Here is a 7,477-nt window from a genome sequence, read left to right as displayed (position 1 = left end):
ACATTTGACTCAAATGCACCCCCTAGATTATTCCAACAGCTATATCTCAGTGAATTATCATCCAACCTAGGCCAGATTTTTAGTATGTAATTAGTAAGCATTTCTACACACACTGGTATTGTTGTTTAACTTTTGACTCCACTGCGCCCACTAGATTATTCCAACAGTTAAATCTCAGTGAAATATCATCCAATATGTACCAGATTTTATGTGCGTAATCAGTGAACACTTATAGATACATTGGTATTGTTCTTTAACATTTGACTCAAGTGCGGCCCCTACATTATTCCATCAGTTATATCTCAGTGACACGTCATCTGATCTGAACCTGACTTTTTGTGCCTCATGAGTGAGCATGTCTAGACACATTGGTATTGTTGATTCATGACATCACTTAAGCCTCACCTAGTCAAAGAAAAAACTGTTGATTATTGGATGACACTTCCAGCTTCGCACTTTGTAAGATATTAGACTGAAACTTTGTTTGCTAACTGCTGATTACCACATATGACATGTTGAAAAGCATAAAGGAAGTGCTTGTCAAACATTCGCCACAAAACAGGAAGTCACCATAACTCCTGTCTGGAAGGTCAGATTTCGCCTATACTTGTAAGACCTGAAGCTGGACAAGTAACGACATGGACGGAAGGCAACGTCAAAGATTCGGGAAATGCGCCTTGTGGTGAATGTGTGCGGGATTGGCACGAGAGCGTTCGCGATGGCGACTGGGTGAACTAGCTGGAGCTCCCGTGGTCGCCGTAAGGCCAGAACGGCACTTTACTGCGAGGGCCTCCAATGCTGCTTGCAGCTTTAATTAGGCCCGCGCAGCTAAGTGCTGCGAAGGCCTATTGGGCCTATTGTAATCGCTCTGTTCAGGCCCGAGCTGCAATTTTTTCCGCCAAATGAATTGGAGTTTTGGGGGCCTTAACATATACCAAAACTCACCAAATTTGGCGGACGCATCAGGACTGGTGAAAATGTATGTGTTTTAAGGGAGTGGCAAAAATAGCAACAGAAATGGTTCAAGAGCACAACCTACAAAATTTCAAAATAACCTTAGTTTTCTTGTATAAGCATGAAATTTGGTACGCTTGTCCAATTCCCCAAGGTGCACAGAAAATCCTCTGGCACCAAGGTTGTACGATAAACAGGAAGGTGGCCATTTTGGAATGTCAGCCATTTTTAACACCTTTTTGGTAGTTTACAGCCTCCGCATTTTGATGAACTCCTCCTAGGGATTTTGCTCAATTGGTTTCAAACTTGGCCATTTTGGTCAAAAGGATTGAAGGACAAAAAGTTATCAAAACGGTGAGTTTTCGATCATGCTGAAGGGGCAGGGCCAGACCTCAAAATTTGAAATTCTCCATGAAAAACGAAACGCAAATAGCTCCTACACGAAAACTGTCTGAGACATCAAACATTCAATGATTGATCCACATCTGGTCACCTGCAAGACTGAAAGGTAAAATCATGACAACACTTAAGCCACGCCCCCGGACAACAGTAAGTGTAAAGTTTTACCTTAAACGTTCCCTATCTGACTCCTGTCACCTGATCAGCATGATAGTGTGTCCAGTGACTGAAGACATGTTGGTGTAACTTGCTTTCCAACAATGACAATTTTGGGTGGAGCATGTGGGCGGTGCGACGTGGCGAAGTAAGACGTAACGTTGTTGCCATACGTTTGGCTCTAAATTCCACATATTTGAACCGGGTTGCACCAAAATCAGTACGATCGATCATTATCTACGCCTTGAACAGGAATCCATGATAATTGCCCAATAGCCTCCACAGCGCCCCTAGAATATTTTAGAACCTCAGCCCAAACCATTTTTTGACCAATAATTCTGAAACTTGGTGAACATCTGTATCGTCTCAGGCCCTATGAAAAAATCTCTTGGAGTCCTGGTCCAAAACCAACAGGAAGTCTGCCATTTTGGGTCAAAGGGTCATTTTTTGGCATTTCTAATGGCAAATTTTAACGAACTCCTCCTAGGGATTTTGAGTGATTGCCTTCAACCTTGGTTAATATGCCCTTAACACATTGGGGAGTAAAAGTTATAAAAGTTTGCATTTTCATTTATGTTAAAGGGGTGTGGCCAGGCCTCAAAGTTGAGCTTCACACCACAAATTTTCAAACGCTATAACTTTCACATTGAAAGACCAAAATTCACCAAATTTGGCATGACTCATCCCTGTTGGATGTCCGACGATCCACTGTTGTCATATTTTGACATCATCAAAGCTACGCCCCCTCGGAACAAGAAATGTCTTTTTTTACTTGGAATGTTCTCTCTTTGACACCATTGACCTAATCTGGATGATCCTGTGTTAGAAAACAGATAAGATGGTCTCACTTGATTTAATGTGCAAACCGTTTTTGCTGGAGGATGTGGGTGTGGCAGCGTGGTGAATCAAGAAGTGACGCTGTTGCAATACTTTTGGCTCTAACATACACAGATTTCAGCCGAGGTGCACCAAAATCACTATGATCGATCATTATCCACCCCTTGAACAGATATCCATGATAAGTGGCCAATAGCCTCCACAGCGCCACCTACATTATTTCTACAGTTATAGCTCAGTGAAACAACATCCGATCTGAACCAGATTTATTGTGCGTGATCAGTGAGCACTTCTAGATACATTGATATTGTTGTTTAACACATGACTCCAGTGCGCCCCCTAGATTATTCTAACAGTTATATTTCAAGGATACATCATCCAATATGCACCAGATTTATTGTGCCTGGTCAGTGAGCACTAGTAGACACATTTGTATTGTTCTTTAACATTTGACTCGAGTGTGCCCCCTAGATTCTTCTAACAGTTTTATCTCAGTGTTACATCATATCATCTGCACCAGATTTTTTGGTGCATCATTAGTAGGGGTTGAACGACTACACAATTTTTAAACTCGACATTAACATAATAAAGCTCATCAGAGACTCTACTTCCTCAGGCGGCTGAGACGAGCTGGTCTGGGAAGCTCAGTCCTCACCTCCTTCTACAGGTGTGCAGTGGAGAGCATCCTGTGCTCCAGCATCAACGTGTGGCATGGAGGCTGCACAGCTGCAGAAAGAAAAGCTTTGCAGAGAGTGGTGAAGGCTGCACAGGAGACTGTCAGAATCAGCCTCCCCACCATCACAGACATCTACACCTCCAGATGCAGGAAGAGGGCTACCTGCATCATGAAGGACCTCACTCACCCAGCACACACACTTTTTGCCCCACTCCTCTCAGGAAGGAGGTTGAGAAGCATTAAGTGTAGAACCACTAGACTGAGGAACAGCTTCTACCCTGAGGCTGTTAGACTCATGAATCTCTAACTAGAATCTCCTGATGCATGCTCAATAATCCAGGTAGAAAAATCCAAAAAAGTTAAATCTGGTCCTCTGGACATTTATTTTATTTATTTATTTATTTATTCATTTTATAATAATAAGAATACATATCAATTTACATCTATGTAATTTGAAAACAAAAATAAAATGAAAGGCAGCAGATGAAGATAAAATCTTATTAAGTCTGCTCCTTATTTATCTAATAAACAATTCAAACAAACATTTACTGTAAGTAACAAAAACAAATAAATAACTCGCTTGATTTTTCAATTAACAAACATTTTCAATGAATTACATTCATTTTTTTTTTAACAATTTGATTTTTACCAGTTTCTTAGATACCAAGATTGATTTGGCTTCCTTAATATCTGTCTCTAAGTCATTCCATAAACCAACACCCTGAATTAAGGTAGATCTTCCCTTTAAACTAGTTCTGAACTGCGGTTTAACAAAAACATCTTTCCCCTTAAGATTGTAACAGCTTGATCTTTTCACAAAATACATTTGAATATTAGAAGGTAGTGTATTTGTATGAGCTCTATACATAAGTGACAAAATGTTGTAATCCACCAAATCATAGAATTTCAACAGTTTCATTTGATTAAATAAAATACTTGATGGATGATAATAATGTTTTCTTGTGATAATTCTTACAACTCTTTTCTGCAATATAAAAATAGGCTTTGTAATTGATTTACACACTTTTCCCCAAACATTAACACAATAAACCAAGTGTGGAACAACAATTGTATTATACAACAAAAACAATGCTTTATCATTTAGAAGATACCTAACTCTATAAAAAATTGCAATAGATTTGGATATCCTGATGCATGCTCAATAATCCAGGTAGAAAAATCCAAAAAAGTTCAATCTGGTCCTCTGGACATTCAAAAAAACAAAAAACAAAATAAAGCAAAAAAATCTAGAAACGTTTCGTCTCTCATCCAAGAGACTTCCTCAGTCTGAGGTGCTGTTTTCAGCTCAGTCTCTTAAATAGCACCTTCACAGAGTGGATCAACCAGTTTGCTGCTGACAACCAAAACCAGCTGATCACATGCTCAAGAAGGACCATCAGCCTAACAATGGGTCATTAGCACACTGATGGCTGTTTACTACTCACAGAGGGCTGAGTGATACTAGCAATCACAGCATTGTAAGAGGGGGACAGTTGAACCTGGAGGCCTCCACCCCTGTTTAATGATGGACGATTTCTTTTCACAAAGATGGCCTCCTTTACTCCTCTCTCAAACCATCGTTCCTCTCTGTCCAGGATGTGAACATCTTCATCCTTGAAAGAATGACCGCTGGCCTGGAGATGAGTGTAGACCGCAGAATCCTGGCCTGATGATGTTGATCTTCTGTGCTGGGCCATCCTTTTGGCCAGTGGCTGTTTAGTTTCCCCGATGTAAGACTGATCACAGCCCACAGTGATTCAAATAAACAGTTCTCGTGTCCCCTTATTGGCTCTGGTTGACTCAGGTGCCGAACAGAACCTCATCAGTTCGGACCTGGTCAACAAATATTCTTTACCCACTCGCGAAATCACTCCTATTTTCGTTTTCGGTGTTACTGGTAAAACGTTGGCGCTCATCCAACAAAAAACCATCGAGCTTCACTTAATCATCTCAGGCAACCACCATGAGATGACCGATTTCTTTGTATTCGACTCCTCCGTTTCTCAGATTATTTTAGGTTTTCCCTGGCTTAAGATGCACAACCCAGACATTAATTGGGAACTAGGGCGAGTAGAGAAGTGGAGCAATAAGTGCCTTAAAAACTGTCTACGCTCCGCGATCGCCGGGAAGCCAGTGGTCACTCCTCCTAGTGAGGAGGTAGATCTCTCCGCTGTTCCCACTGCCTATCACGACCTCGTGTTGGCGTTTAGTAAACAAAGAGCCTTATCACTCCCTCCTCACCGTCCCTATGACTGTGCCATTGACTTACTCCCTGGCGCCCCCTTGCCGTCTAGCCGACTTTATAATCTCTCGGGCCCCGAGAGGGCTTCCATGAGGGAATATATCAATGAGTCCCTTGACTCTGGTATTATTCGCCCCTCCACGTCTCCCGTCGGTGCAGGTTTCTTCTTTGTTTCTAAGAAAGATAAAACATTACGTCCCTGCATCGACTATCGTGGCCTGAACAGTATCACTGTTAAAAATAAATATCCACTCCATTTAATTAACTCTCTCCATGAGCAGTTACAATCTGCCACCATTTTCACTAAGTTGGATTTAAGAAATGCTTACCACCTCGTTCGCATAAGAGAAGGCGACGAGTGGAAAACAGCATTTAAAACACCCCTCGGCCATTTTGAATACTTAGTGATGCCTTTTGGTTTAACTAATGCCCCCGCGGTTTTTCAGGCCCTCGTGAACAACGTATTGCGCGACTTCATCGGCGAATTTGTGTTTGTTTACCTCGACGATATCCTCATTTTTTTCCCGTGACCCCTCTCTGCATGTGGGATGGGTAAAGAGGGTCCTCCAGAGGTTACTGGAGAACCAGTTATTTGTGAAAGCTGAGAAGTGCCAATTCAATGTCCCCTCGGTTCCCTTCCTTGGTTTCATTTTTGGGGAGGGCCACTGCAAGACCGACCCAGAAAAAACAAGAGCTGTGGTCGAGTGGCCTACCCCCGAGTCCAGGAAACAATTGCAACGCTTCCTGGGCTTCGCAAATTTTTATAGACGCTTTATCAAAGATTACAGTCGAGTGGCCGCCCCACTTTCTCAGCTCACCTCTACCTCCAGACCATTTATCTGGTCACCTGAGGCTGAGGCTGCTTTTCTTAAGTTAAAAACATTATTCTCTTCTGTGCCCGTCCTCTCCCACCCTGATCCACATCGACAGTTTATCCTCGAGGTTGACGCTTCGGATACAGGGGTAGGGGCGGTGCTGTCTCAACGACCCTCGGAGGACAACAAGGTCCATCCCTGCGCTTTTTTTTCAAAACGCTTGTCCCAAGCAGAGCGAAACTATGACGTGGGGAACCGTGAACTCTTGGCAGTTAAGCTGGCCCTGGAGGAATGGCGCACTGGCTGGAGGGCATGGAGATCCCATTCTTGATTTGGACCGATCATAAAAACCTGACTTACCTGCGGGACGCTAAACGCCTGAACCCCCGCCAGGCACGATGGTCATTGTTTTTTACTAGGTTCAACTACGTCCTCACTTTCAGGCCAGGCTCCAAAAATGTCAATCCGGACGCACTGTCCCGCCAGTTCGCCCCCCCCCCCCCCCGACAACACGGAGACAGAGGAGACCATCCTTCCCACCACCTGTATCGTTGGGGCCCTCACATGGCCCATCAAAGAAGAAATCAGGGAGGCCTGGAAGGTGGAACCGGACCCGGGTGGCGGCCCCCCTGGAACCTTGTTCGTGCCTACCGCTCTTCGCCCAAAGGTACTACACTGGCTTCATAATAACAAACTCTCGTGTCATCCAGGTTCTACCCGCATGATCTCCCTGGCCAGGACTCACTTCTGGTGGCCAGCCATGTCTGCGGACGTACGGGAGTTCGTTGCCGCCTGCCCCACGTGCGCCCGCAATAAGACGGGTACCCAACCCCCCTCCGGCCTCCTGCAACCCCTGCCCACCCCGAGTCGCCCATGGTCCCACATCTCGTTGGACTTTGTTACCGGACTTCCACCCTCTGAAGGTAACACAGTCATTCTAACTATAATCAATCGCTTTTCCAAAGCGGTACACTTCGTCCCTCTGATTAAGCTCCCCTCTGCGATGGAGATGGCGCACCTGTTGACGCAGCACGTGGTCCGTCTGCACGGTATCCCCTCGGACGTCGTGTCGGACCGTGGACCACAGTTCGTGTCCCAGGTTTGGCGCTCTTTCTGCAGGACGCTGGGAGCCACCACCAGTCTCACCTCAGGCTACCATCCCCAGTCGAATGGCCAGGCTGAACGGGCCAACCAAGAACTGGAGTCCATCCTGCGCTGCATGGCAGAGAATGACCCGTCCACCTGGAGTCACCATTTGGCTTGGGTTGAGTATGCCCACAACACCCATCGCTCCACTTCCACCGGCCTGTCTCCTTTCGAAGCCTATATAACAACAAAAAAGGTTGAATCGTATACCTGGATGACTGAGAAAACAAACTTTGAGTTTTTGAAACCATT

This window comes from Nematolebias whitei, chromosome 19 (assembly GCF_014905685.2).
Source record: "Nematolebias whitei isolate Nwh7 chromosome 19, NemWhi1, whole genome shotgun sequence".
NCBI classification, from domain to species: Eukaryota; Metazoa; Chordata; class Actinopteri; order Cyprinodontiformes; family Rivulidae; genus Nematolebias; species Nematolebias whitei.
The sequence above is the reverse complement of the archived record's forward strand: the minus strand, read 5'-3'. Positions refer to the sequence as shown.